The 14,952-nt window shown below is 43.9% G+C and overlaps 1 protein-coding gene across 2 annotated transcripts in view; it reads left to right on the top strand.

Moving 5' to 3' along the window:
- The window catches only part of OXCT1 (3-oxoacid CoA-transferase 1), a 71,094-nt gene that overhangs the window by 28,454 nt on the left and 27,688 nt on the right, over positions 1-14,952 (top strand). The gene's annotated exons all lie outside the window — the stretch shown is intronic.

The following is a 14,952-nucleotide window of genomic DNA, read 5'->3' as shown; positions in this document are numbered from 1 at the left end:
CAAACAACTTGTCCCGAATCAGGTCCATCAAGAGAAATATTAAAGTTAGGAGTCTTGAAAAATGGAGAAGAGCAACTGTCAGACATAGAGATACAGAGATAACATGTGCAGACTAAAGACTCGGCAGGAGAGATTCCGAACCAGTGAGTCCACTTCTAAGGTGTTACTGGGTTCCCAGAAGAGCTTGGTTTCCTCTATTGTACTTCTTCTGGGGATAAAATTATTCAGCTTTGCGTTATCACCGTCCCAAAACGATGAAGATATTAAATATTTAGGTTCCTTGTGCCATGTATTTTTTGATACTTATAAAAGATATAAAAAAAACAGACTCGAAAACATCAAGTAAAGCCCGACTCACGTTTCGCCACTGCGGCTTCTTCTGAGGCTTACCTAGATTTGAACTCCACTCCATATTTTTCTGTATCTAAAATATATTCATTAAGTTACCTCCTATCTTTACTCTGATAGCACAAGCACCTCATGATAGAATAAAAGGTTTGACTCAAGCTAAATTTCGCATGGCTATAATTATTTTTTAGCTTGTCATCTTTCATGGATTCATTTTTTGTTCTATCATGAAATGTTTGCGTTCAGACAGAAAAAAAACATAGATGTCATTTAGTGAATATTTTTTACATAAAGAAAAAACTTTCTATGTATGTGTTTGCGGTGAATATGGATGATTGATATAAATATGAGGTGGTGTTCATAGCTTAGCCAAGCCCCAGAAGAAGCCGCACTGGTGAAACGCGAGTTGGGATTTACATGATGTTTTATGAATTTTTCTTCGTACAATTAACCACTTTGTATCACAGGACTTCACAATTGTTGGTATTTTTGGCCTTTGCTCTTAATAATCGTTCTCGAGTGATAAAGCAAAGCTGAATAATTTTATCCCCAGAAGAAGAAAGATAGAACAAAGTATAACCTGTTATGGGAATCCAGTAACACCTTGAATGCTGAATCTCTTTATCGAAGTCCTTGGTCTGCGCAGGACGCTATTTTATTTCTGCAGTTTACCTTTGTGTGTGTAACCAGCTGCATTTTCATTTTTTCCTGCGACTTGGGAGAAGAGTGGTGACTTGTTTTTGTTGGACAGATTCGGCTGTTTGGGTTTTCCATGTCTATGCAGGTGGCAGAGGTGATTCCGATAGGTACTTTTATTGTACTTAAAAAAGATCCATTAAAAACAGAATCTAAATCCTCAAAAAAAAGCCACTTTTGTTTCGCCACTGCGGCTTCTTCTGGGGCTTGGCAAAGCTTTGAACTCCACTTCTTAGTTATACCAATCATCTGGGTACAACCCAAACAGATGTATAAAAAGATTTTTCTGTATCTAAAAATATATTCACTAAGTTACATTTATCTTTAGTCTATCTCAACCCAAACATCTGATGATAAAATAAAAATGTATGAATGAATGATGACAATCTAAAAAATAATTATAACTCAGAAGGCTGAAAAAATGTAATTAAAACTAAATTAAAGCACAATTTACAAAATAAAAAATGCAGTTTATAAAAATCTAAACCGTATTTTAGTGGCGTTTTGAGTCTTCTATCGGAAAAACGGACATATAATATTTTTTCCCATTACATTTTACCTTGATACCATTAAAAAAGTAAAACATACAAATATAAAAGTGACATGAAAATGATTCCCCTCGAATCATAAAAGTACTAAAAAAAATTTTGAATAACCAAAGAAGAAAATTTTTGAGCATTTAAAATCGCAGATAAGCGAAAAAAAAAAAAAGTAGAATGTGCTTGCTCTGGGGTTGTCGTGGTAGTGAATGAATTTTCTGTCATGTGACCTTCTGTTACCAACATGCTACCATGGAAACCCCAGAGTGAGCGAGCCTTGAATGCATCAATGCAGCAGTTGTGTGTGTTACGTCTCTGAATATCGTATATTAATTATAAACACCGTCCCTTGTAAATTCTGTAATTTCCTTTTACCCACTTTGCTCTGGAAAGGAAAGAGCAGGAAAAGGTTAGCAGGTCTGTGTGTGGCGGGGGACGGAGCTGATAGAGCAACCACCGCAGCAAGAGATGTACCTGTGACCCTCTCAGGGAAGGTCATGTAGGGGCTGAGGAAAACATAATTGTGCTGCTCGCCCCACGGCGCCAGTCACGGGGTCACTCTGGGGTCCGTCATGGGCTGCGAGCTGCAACGACTGAGCACAAGAAACACTTAAAGAGGATAATGGATCACCGGAGAGAGCAGCAAGACGGCGGCAGGCATCTCCTGCAAAACTATGTAATATAAAAAAATTTCATTTTTGGGGATATTTCTAATTTTGAATCTTTCTGTGGTGGCCATATTTTAGAACACACTTCCTGTATTGTCTGTATAGAGGAGGCCATATTGGAGCACACGCTTCCTGTATTGTCTGTATAGAGGTGGCCATATTGGAGCACACACTTCCCTCCTATATTGTCTGTATAGAGGAGGCCATATTGGAGCACACACTTCCCTCCTGTATTGTCTGTATAGAGGAGGCCATATTGGAGCACACACTTCCCTCCTGTATTGTCTGTATAGAGGAGGCCATATTGGAGCACACACTTCCCTCCTGTATTGTCTGTATAGAGGAGGCCATATTGGAGCACACACTTCCCTCCTGTATTGTCTGTATAGAGGAGGCCATATTGGAGCACACACTTCCCTCCTGTATTGTCTGTATAGAGGCGGCCATATTGGAGCACACACTTCCCTCCTGTATTGTCTGTATAGAGGCGGCCATATTGGAGCACACGCTTCCCTCCTGTATTGTCTGTATAGAGGAGGCCATATTGGAGCACACGCTTCCCTCCTGTATTGTCTGTATAGAGGAGGCCATATTGGAGCACACGCTTCCTGTATTGTCTGTATAGAGGCAGCCATATTGGAGCACACGCTTCCTGTATTGTCTGTATAGAGGCAGCCATATTGGAGCACACACTTCCTGTATTGTCTGTATAGAGGAGGCCATATTAGAGCACACACTTCCCTCCTGTATTGTCTGTATAGAGGAGGCCATATTGGAGCACACACTTCCTGTATTGTCTGTATAGAGGCAGCCATATTGGAGCACACACTTCCCTCCTGTATTGTCTGTATAGAGGAGGCCATATTGGAGCACACACTTCCTGTATTGTCTGTATAGAGGCCATATTGGAGCACACGCTTCCTGTATTGTCTGTATAGAGGTGGCCATATTGGAGCACACACTTCCCTCCTATATTGTCTGTATAGAGGAGGCCATATTGGAGCACACACTTCCCTCCTATATTGTCTGTATAGAGGAGGCCATATTGGAGCACACACTTCCCTCCTGTATTGTCTGTATAGAGGCGGCCATATTGGAGCACACGCTTCCCTCCTGTATTGTCTGTATAGAGGAGGCCATATTGGAGCACACGCTTCCTGTATTGTCTGTATAGAGGCAGCCATATTGGAGCACACGCTTCCTGTATTGTCTGTATAGAGGCAGCCATATTGGAGCACACACTTCCTGTATTGTCTGTATAGAGGAGGCCATATTAGAGCACACACTTCCCTCCTGTATTGTCTGTATAGAGGAGGCCATATTGGAGCACACACTTCCTGTATTGTCTGTATAGAGGCAGCCATATTGGAGCACACACTTCCCTCCTGTATTGTCTGTATAGAGGAGGCCATATTGGAGCACACACTTCCTTCCTGTATTGTCTGTATAGAGGTGGCCATATTGGAGCACACACTTCCTGTATTGTCTGTATAGAGGAGGCCATATTGGAGCACACACTTCCTGTATTGTCTGTATAGAGGAGGCCATATTGGAGCACACACTTCCTGTATTGTCTGTATAGAGGTGGCCATATTGGAGCACACACTTCCCTCCTGTATTGTCTGTATAGAGGAGGCCATATTGGAGCACACACTTCCCTCCTGTATTGTCTGTATAGAGGAGGCCATATTGGAGCACACACTTCCCTCCGGTATTGTTTGTATAGAGGAGGCCATATTGGAGCACACACTTCCTGTATTGTCTGTATAGAGGAGGCCATATTGGAGCACACACTTCCCTCCTGTATTGTCTGTATAGAGGAGGCCATATTGGAGCACACACTTCCCTCCTGTATTGTCTGTATAGAGGTGGCCATATTGGAGCACACACTTCCTGTATTGTCTGTATAGAGGAGGCCATATTGGAGCACACACTTCCCTCCTGTATTGTCTGTATAGAGGAGGCCATATTGGAGCACACTCTTTCCTCCTGTATTGTCTGTATAGAGGAGGCCATATTGGAGCACACACTTCCCTCCTGTATTGTCTGTATAGAGGTGGCCATATTGGAGCACACACTTCCCTCCTGTATTGTCTGTATAGAGGAGGCCATATTGGAGCACACACTTCCCTCCTGTATTGTCTGTATAGAGGAGGCCATATTGGAGCACACACTTCCCTCCTGTATTGTCTGTATAGAGGAGGCCATATTGGAGCACACACTCCCCTCCTGTATTGTCTGTATAGAGGCAGCCATATTGGAGCACACACTTCCCTCCTGTATTGTCTGTATAGAGGCCATATTGGAGCACACACTTCCCTCCTGTATTGTCTGTATAGAGGAGGCTATATTGGAGCACACACTTCCCTCCTGTATTGTCTGTATAGAGGCCATATTGGAGCACACACTTCCCTCCTGTATTGTCTGTATAGAGGAGGCCATATTGGAGCACACACTTCCTGTATTGTCTGTATAGAGGAGGCCATATTGGAGCACACACTCCCCTCCTGTATTGTCTGTATAGAGGAGGCTATATTGGAGCACACACTTCCCTCCTGTATTGTCTGTATAGAGGCCATATTGGAGCACACACTTCCCTCCTGTATTGTCTGTATAGAGGAGGCCATATTGGAGCACACACTTCCCTCCTGTATTGTCTGTATGGAGGAGGCCATATTGGAGCACACACTTCCTGTATTGTCTGTATAGAGGAGGCCATATTGGAGCACACACTTCCCTCCTGTATTGTCTGTATGGAGGATGCCATAATGGAGCACACACTTCCTGTATTGTCTGTATAGAGGAGGCCATATTGGAGAACACACTTCCCTCCTGTATTGTCTGTATAGAGGAGGCCATATTGGAGCACACACTTCCTTCCTGTATTGTCTATAAAGAGGAGGCCATATTGGAGCACACACTTCCCTCCTGTATTGTCTGTATAGAGGAGGCCATATTGGAGCACACACTTCCTTCCTGTATTGTCTATAAAGAGGAGGCCTGTTATGTTCTGGTGGCCTAGGAGCAGCATGGACGAGCTCTGGAGTAGGTGGCCTCTTTACTGACCGCAGACCCTGAACTTAACACCGCAACTAGAAGTAGCCGTGGGATGTTCCTGTCACTCCCTAGACACCTCGTCACAGCCGGAGGACTAATTACCCCTAAAGAAAGAAACAGGAAAACTATCTTGCCTCAGAGAAAATTCCCAAAGGACAGACAGCCCCCCACAAATATTGACTGTGAGAGGAGAGGGAAATTACAAACACAGACTGAAAACAGAATTTAGAAAAGGAGGCCACGCTACCTAGAAAGAAAAGACAGGGCAGAGTACTATGCGGTCAGTATTAAAATACTACAAAAATCCACCGCAGAGAATACAAAAATCTCCACACCTAACTAAAGGCATGGAGGGTAACTCTGCAACTCCAGAGCTTCCAGCTTGGCTGAATAAATCCTTACACAAACAGCCGGACAAGAAAAAACATAGCAATTCACTGAACTATAAAGTCCACCGCATGTGGACTGCAAAAACAAAGCCAGGACTTATCTTTGATGATTTGGACAATCCAGCAGGAGAAACCAAGCAGAGATGTGAATTCCCCAGAAAACAATGGACAACTGGCACTCACCAAAGGGTGAGGCCAGACTAAATAGCCCCGTCCAAAGTGGTCGCACCTGATGACTGCTGTGAAGGACAAACAGCAGCACTACCACTTATAACCACAGGAGGGAGCCCAAGAGAAGAACCCACAACAGAATTCACAACAGTACCCCCCCCTTGAGGGGTCACCGAACCCTCACCAGAGCCCCCAGGCCGATCAGGACGAGCCAAATGGAAGGCACGAACCAAATCGCCAGCATGAACATCGGAGGCAACAACCCAAGAATTATCCTCCTGTCCATAACCCTTCCACTTGACAAGATACTGAAGCTTCCGTCTTGAAAAACGAGAATCCCAGATCTTCTCCACAACATACTCCAACTCCCCATCAATCAACACCGGGGCAGGAGGATCAACAGAGGGAACAACGGGCACCACATATTTCCGCAACAAAGATCTATGAAAAACATTCTGGATGGAAAAAGAGGCTGGAAGGGCCAAACGAAAAGACACTGGATTGATAATCTCAGAAATCCTGTAAGGACCAATAAACCGAGGCTTGAATTTAGGGGAAGAAACATTCATAGGGACATGACGGGAAGACAACCAGATCAAATCCCCAACCCGAAGCCGGGAACCCACACACCGACGACTGTTGGCAAAACGTTGAGCCTCCTCCTGAGACAACACCAAATTGTCCACAACATGAGCCCAAATTTGCTGCAACCTGTCAACCACAGAGTCCACCCCAGGACAATCAGAAGACTCAACCTGCCCTGAAGAAAAACGAGGATGAAACCCAGAATTGCAAAAGAAGGGCGAAACCAAGGTAGCCGAACTAGCCCGATTTATTAAGGGCAAACTCGGCCAATGGCAAGAAAGCCACCCAATCATCCTGATCGGCAGACACAAAGCATCTCAAATAAGTCTCCAAAGTCTGGTTAGTTCACTCGGTTTGACCGTTTGTCTGAGGATGAAATGCGGAATAAAAAGACAAATCAATGCCCAGCTTAGCACAAAAGGACCGCCAAAACCTGGAAACAAACTGGGAACCTCTATCGGATACAATATTCTCCGGAATGCCATGCAAACGAACCACATGCTGAAAAAACAACGGAACTAGGGCGTTTCTATATCTACCTATGGAAGCAGGGGGGATGGGAGTTCCGGATCTAATGGCATATCATAGAGCCTCAATATTAGTGGGTTTAAAAGAATGGTGGCAGATGACTGGAAACCACAGATGGATGCAGATAGAAAAATTTTACTCTAGACGGGGTTCCACGCGTCTGGCGCTAGAGACAGAGTTAATTCAAATTGGACCTACCTCCCCCTTAATGCCAACAATGCAGGCGGCAATCCGGTTATGGAGACTGTTAATGCCCTCGCTGCGGGGGATACCATGTGAATCATTGTCAATATTTGCCATTGAGCCCCATATTCCTTATTTAAACCTTCAACATTGGCGAGGGGCAGGTATTCAAATTTTAGCAGACATAATGGAAATCACTGGAGTTATTCCTTTTGATCAATTAGCCAATAAACACACTGGAATACGAAAATATTTCTATCAGTATTTACAAATTAGGAATTTTCTAAATAAAATTGCAATAGCGAGATATTCTGGTACTACGGGAGAGGGAAAGATGGGAAAATTTATAACAACATCAGGCCCAACTATAAAAGGAATATCAGTGTTTTATAGATCTTTAATTAGCTCAGTTGAAGAGATTAAACTGCCTTATATGAAAAAAATGGGAGCTAGAGTTAGGGGAGGTATTAGAATTAGAACTATGGGGAAATAGTATAAAGGAGGTTAAGAGAGTGTCATCGTGTATAAATCACGTGGAACAATTAAAGAAAACTCAAATGAGATGGTATCTATGCCCAGAGAGAATTGCAAAATTTAATCCGCAATCCTCCCATTTATGTTGGCGAGGATGTGGACAAGTAGGCAACCAGAGACATATTTGGTATTCGTGCCCGAGGCTTTTATCCTTCTGGGGTGGCGTGCTGAAGCTGATTATGGAGATTACAGGGGTAATGGCACAAATTACACCCTCAATGGCGATCTTACACATTGGTTTGGAAATATTTCCTAAACAAATTAGAGGGTTGATATCACATATATTGATAGCGGCTCGGATACTGTTGGCTAGAAAATGGAAGGAGACCTTTCCTCCAACCCTAAAAGAGCTGACCGAAAAGTTGAATGTGAATTGTAAATATGAACTATTGTTGTCTCAGTCTCGTACTAGGAGAAAAAAGGTAGCAAAGATTTGGCAAACCTGGACAGTGAGTAAATACTATCTGTCTTAAAACAGTTGTTACAATAATTTTTTTAATTTTTTTTTGTAATTATAATTTGTATTAGAATTTTTTTTTTTATGTTCGTGTTGTTATGTGTTAACTTTTGAAAATAAAATAAACATTAAAGGTAAAAAAAAAAACAACGGAACCAACTCAGAAGAGGAAGGCAATTTAGGCAAAGGTACCAAATGAATCATCTTAGAAAACCGGTCACAGACCACCCAGATAACCGACATCCTCTGGGAAACAGGAAGATCCGAAATAAAATCCATAGAAATATGCGTCCAAGGCCTCTCAGGGACCGGCAAAGGCAAAAGCAACCCACTGGCGCGGGAGCAGCAAGGTTTAGCCCGCGCACAAGTCCCACAGGACTGCACAAAAGAACGCACATCCCGTGACAAAGAAGGCCACCAAAAGGACCTACTAACCAAATCTCTGGTACCAAAAATCCCAGGACGGCCAGCCAACACAGAACAATGAACCTCAGAAATCACTTTACTAGTCCATCTGTCAGGAACAAACAGTTTCCCCGCTGGACAGCGGTCAGGTTTATCAGCCTGAAACTCCTGAAGAGCCCGTCGCAAATCAGGGGAGATAGCGGAAAGAATCACCCCCTCCTTCAGAATGCCAACCGGCTCAAGAACCCCAGGGGAATCAGGCAAAAAACTCCTAGAGAGGGCATCAGCCTTAACATTCTTAGAACCCGGAAGATACGAGACCACAAAATCAAAATGAGAGAAAAACAGGGACCATCGAGCCTGTCTAGGATTCAGCCGTTTGGCAGACTCGAGGTAAATCAGATTCTTATGATCGGTCAAGACCACCACGCGATGCTTGGCTCCTTCAAGCCAATGTCGCCACTCCTCAAATGCCCACTTCATAGCCAACAACTCACGATTACCGACATCATAATTGCGTTCCGCAGGCGAGAACTTCCGAGAGAAGAAGGCACACGGTTTCATCGAGGAACCATCAGAATTACTCTGAGTCAAAACGACCCCTGCCCCAATTTCAGAAGCATCAACCTCAACCTGAAAAGGAAGAGAAACATCCGGCTGACGCAACACAGAGGCAGAAGTAAATCGGCGCTTAAGCTCCTGAAAGGCAGAGACAGCCGCAGAGGACCAATTCGTCACATCAGCACCCTTCCTCGTCAAATCGGTCAGGGGTTTAACCACACTGGAGAAGTTGGCAATGAAACGGCGATAAAAAATTGCAAAGCCCAAAAATTTCTGAAGGCTCTTCACGGATGTGGGCTGGATCCAATCATGAATGGCCTGAACCTTAACCGGATCCATTTCTATAGATGAGGGAGAAAAAATGAAGCCCAAAAAAGAAACCTTCTGTACTCCAAAGAGGCACTTAGACCCCTTCACAAACAAAGCATTATCACGAAGGATCTGAAATACCATCCTGACTTGTTTCACATGAGACTCCCAATCATCGGAAAAAATCAAAATATCATCCAAATATACAATCATGAATTTATCAAGATAATTCCGAAATATATCATGCATGAAGGACTGAAAAACAGATGGAGCATTAGAGAGCCCGAATGGCATCACAAGGTATTCAAAATGGCCTTCGGGCGTATTAAACGCAGTTTTCCATTCGTCACCCTGCTTAATACGAACAAGATTATATGCCCCTCGAAGGTCAATCTTAGTAAACCAACTAGCCCCCTTAATCCTGGCAAACAAATCGGAAAGCAGAGGTAAAGGGTATTGGAATTTGACCGTGATCTTATTCAAGAGGCGATAATCAATACAGGGTCTCAAGGAGCCATCCTTCTTGGCAACAAAAAAAAAACCTGCTCCCAATGGAGAAGAAGATGGCCGAATATGTCCCTTCTCCAAAGACTCCTTAACATAACTCCGCATGGCGGTATGTTCAGGCACAGACAGGTTGAAAAGTCGGCCCTTAGGAAACTTACAGCATGGAATCAAGTCAATAGCACAATCACAGTCCCTATGCAGTGGAAGGGAACTGGACTTGGGCTCATCGAAAACACCCTGGAAATCTGACAGAAACTCAGGAATTTCAGAAGAGGGGGAGGAGGAAATTGACATCAAAGGAACATCATTATGAACCCCCTGACAACCCCAATGTCACAGACATAGATTTCCAATCTAACACCAGATTATGTACCTGTAACCATGGAAACCCCAGTACAATAGCATCATGCAAATTATGCAACACCAGGAAACGACAATCTTCCTGATGGGTTGGCGCCATGCACATGGTTAACTGTGTCCAAAACTGAGGTTTATTTTTAGCCAATGGTGTAGCATCAATGCCCCTCAAAGGGATAGGACTCTGCAAAGGCTGCAAGGGAAAACCACAAAGTCTGGCAAATTCTAAGTCCATTAAATTTAAAGCAGCGCCTGAATCCACAAATGCCATGACAGAAAATGACGATAATGAGCAGATCAGGGTCACAGATAACAGAAATTTAGGTTGTACAGTACTGATGGTAACGGAATAAGCGATTCTCTTGGCACGCTTAGGGCAATCAAAAATAACATGAGCAGAATCGCCGCAGTAAAAACACAACCTATTCTGATGTCTGAATCCTTGTCGTTCAGCTCTAGACACAATCCTATCACACTGCATAGGCTCAGGACTCCGCTCGGAAGACAACGCCATAGTGTGCACAACTCTGCGCTCACGCAAGCGCCGATCAATCTGAATGGCCAGAGACATAGAATCACTCAGACCTGCAGGCGTGGGGAACCCCACCATAACATCTTTAACAGATTCAGAAAGACCCTTTCTGAAAATTGCCGCCAAAGCATCCTCATTCCATTTAGTAAGCACAGACCATTTTCTAAATTTCTGGCAATACGATTCTGCCGCTTCTTGACCCTGACACAGGGCCAACAAGGTTTTCTCAGCATGATCCACAGAATTAGGTTCATCATACAATAACCCAAGCGCCTGAAAAAAGGTGTCTACATTAAGCAACGCCGGATTCCCAGATTCCAGGGAAAATGCCCAATCCTGAGGGTCACCACGCAACAGAGATATGACAATTTTTACCTGCTGGATGGGATCACCAGAGGAACGGGGCTTTAGAGCAACAGTTTACAATTATTTTTAAAGCTCAGAAATTTGGACCTGTCCCCAAAAAACAGATCAGGGGTAAGAATTCTAGGCTCCAAAACAGGAGTCTGCACGATATAATCAGAAATACCCTGCACTCTAGCAGCAAGTTGATCCACACGAGAAGCAAGTCCCTGAACATCCATATCAGCGCTTAACTCTTGAGCCACCCAGAGGTAAAGAGGGAAAAAAAAAAACCCACAGAGTACAGAAAAAAAAATGGCTCAGCACTTTCTTTCCCTTCTTTTGAGAGGCGGTTAACTCATTGTGGGCCAGTTGTACTGTTATGTTCTGGTGGCCTAGGAGCAGCATGGACGAGCTCTGGAGTAGGTGGCCTCTATACTGACCGCAGACCCTGAACTTAACACCGCAACTAGAAGTAGCCGTGGGATGTTCCTGTCACTCCCTAGACACCTCGTCACAGCTGGAGGACTAATTACCCCTAAAGAAAGAAACAGGAAAACTATCTTGCCTCAGAGAAAATTCCCAAAGGACAGACAGCCCCCCACAAATATTGACTGTGAGAGGAGAGGGAAATTACAAACACAGACTGAAAACAGAATTTAGAAAAGGAGGCTACGCTACCTAGAAAGAAAAGACAGGGCAGAGTACTATGCGGTCAGTATTAAAATACTACAAAAATCCACCACAGAGAATACAAAAATCTCCACACCTAACTAAAGGCATGGAGGGTAACTCTGCAACTCCAGAGCTTCCAGCTTGGCTGAATAAATCCTTACACAGACAAAGCTGGACAAGAAAAAACATAGCAATTCACTGAACTATAAAGTCCACCGCATGTGGACTGCAAAAACAAAGCCAGGACTTATCTTTGATGATTTGGACAATCCAGCAGGAGAAACCAAGCAGAGATGTGAATTCCCCAGAAAACAATGGACAACTGGCACTCACCAAAGGGTGAGGCCAGACTAAATAGCCCTGTCCAAAGTGGTCGCACCTGATGACTGCTGTGAAGGACAAACAGCAGCACTACCACTTATAACCACAGGAGGGAGCCCAAGAGCAGAACCCACAACAGAATTCACAACAGAGGCCATATTGGAGCACACACGTCCCTCCTGTATTGTCTGTATAGAGGCCGCCATATTGGAGCACACACTTCCCTCCTGTATTGCGTGTATAGAGGAGGCCATATTGGAGCACACACTTCCTGTATTGTCTGTATAGAGGAGGCCATATTGGAGCACACACTTCCCTCCTGTATTGTCTGTATAGAGGAGGCCATATTGGAGCACACACTTCCCTCCTGTATTGTCTGCATAGAGGATGCCATATTAGAGCACACACTTCCTTCCTGTATTGTATGTATAGAGGAGGCCATATTGGAGCACACACTTCCTGTATTGCGTGTATAGAGGAGGCCATATTGGAGCACACACTTCCTTCCTGTATTGTCTGTATAGAGGAGGCCATATTGGAGCACACACTTCCCTCCTGTATTGTCTGTATAGAGGTGGCCATATTGTAGCACACACTTCCCTCCTGTATAGTCTGTATAGAGGAGGCCATATTGGAGCACATACTTCCCTCCTGTATTGTCTGTATAGAGGAGACCATATTGGAGCACACACTTCCCTCCTGTATTGTCTGTATAGAGGCGGCCATATTGGAGCACACACTTCCCTCCTGTATTGTCTGTATAGAGGCGGCCATATTGGAGCACACACTTCCCTCCTGTATTGTCTGTATAGAGGAGGCCATATTGGAGCACACACTTCCCTCCTGTATTGTCTGTATAGAGGAGGCCATATTGGAGCACACACTTCCCTCCTGTATAGTCTGTATAGAGGAGGCCATATTGGAGCACACACTTCCTTCCTATATTGTCTGTATAGAGGAGGCCATATTGGAGCACACACTTCCTGTATTGTCTGTATAGAGGAGGCCATATTGGAGCACACACTTCCCTCCTGTATTGTCTGTATAGAGGAGGCCATATTGGAGCACACACTTCCCTCCTGTATTGTCTGTATAGAGGAGGCCATATTGGAGCACACACTTCCCTCCTGTATAGTCTGTATAGAGGAGGCCATATTGGAGCACACACTTCCCTCCTGTATTGTCTGTATAGAGGAGGCCATATTGGAGCACACACTTCCCTCCTGTATTGTCTGTATAGAGGAGGCCATATTGGAGCACACACTTCCCTCCTGTATAGTCTGTATAGAGGAGGCCATGTTGGAGCACACACTTCCTTCCTATATTGTCTGTATAGAGGAGGCCATATTGGAGCACACACTTCCTTCCTGTATTGTCTGTATAGAAGAGGCCATATTGGAGCACACACTTCCCTCCTGTATTGTCTGTATAGAGGAGGCCATATTGGAGCACACACTTCCCTCCTGTATTGTCTGTATAGAGGAGGCCATATTGGAGCACACACTTCCCTCCTGTATTGTCTGTATAGAGGAGGCCATATTGGAGCACACACTTCCTTCCTGTATTGTCTGTATAGAGGAGGCCATATTGGAGCACACACTTCCTTCCTGTATTGTCTGTATAGAGGAGGCCATATTGGAGCACACACTTCCCTCCTGTATTGTCTGTATAGAGGTGGCCATATTGGAGCACACACTTCCTTCCTGTATTGTCTGTATAGAGGAGGCCATATTGGAGCACACATTTCCCTCCTGTATTGTCTGTATAGAGGAGGCCATATTGGAGCACACATTTCCCTCCTGTATTGTCTGTATAGAGGAGGCCATATTGGAGCACACACTTCCCTCCTGTATTGTCTGTATAGAGGAGGCCATATTGGAGCACACACTTCCTTCCTGTATAGTCTGTATAGAGGAGGCCATATTGGAGCACACACTTCCCTACTGTATTGTCTGTATAGAAGAAGCAGCCATATAAACAAGTCTCTCAGTTACTTTTTTACCATTTAGTACAGAATTGTGCATTACCTTACATCTAGCCACAATAAACTTCAATTGCCATTTTCAGCCCATGCCTCCATCTTTATATTAATCCCTCTGTAACATTAAATTGTCCCGCTCTGTGTTGATATTCTTGTAAAGATGAGTATCATCTAAAAACATTGAAATTCTGCTCTAAATATCCTTGACAAGGTCATTAATAAATATGATAAAAAAGAGGGCCCAATACTGACCCCTGTGATGATTCTGGTCGTCTTGTCTCAGTCTAGACCGCAATTCTGAGAAGTGATCTGCAGAAATGGAAATTGTCAGCCTATTTAGTGCAGTAATTTATTTTATTGTAATTATTTTGATAGTTTCATAAATAAAAGGGAATTTTTTAAAGCTTGGTTTAAAGGGAACCTGTCATCAGGAGCGTGAACAGTAGCCTACAGACAGTGTCAGGTCGGCACATATCAGGATAACCTCAAGCATATTAATTATATACACAGTACACATGCAATCATCAGGCTGCAGTGCAGGGGCCATGGCTGGCACCTGCCAGCAGGTTTTTTTTTGAGTACGTACATATAATATGTAATGTAAACTAGGGGCGGTCAGTGAGGGATCAGTGACCTGTCAGTAGTCTGCATTATGAATACTTAATCAGAGCACCACATGGAGACCCCCCACAGGTCGCCCCGGGGCACGAGCATAACTCCAAAACTGAAAATAAAGATTAAACAACAAGCACAAGACGGATTTCATCACCAGGTATCATTGTAATCAGTATAACGGCGCCAACCTGA

Source organism: Ranitomeya variabilis, chromosome 1, assembly GCF_051348905.1.
Source record: "Ranitomeya variabilis isolate aRanVar5 chromosome 1, aRanVar5.hap1, whole genome shotgun sequence".
In the NCBI taxonomy this organism is placed as follows: Eukaryota; Metazoa; Chordata; class Amphibia; order Anura; family Dendrobatidae; genus Ranitomeya; species Ranitomeya variabilis.
Note: the sequence above shows the minus strand (reverse complement) of the source record. Positions and strands in the feature narration are given on the sequence as shown.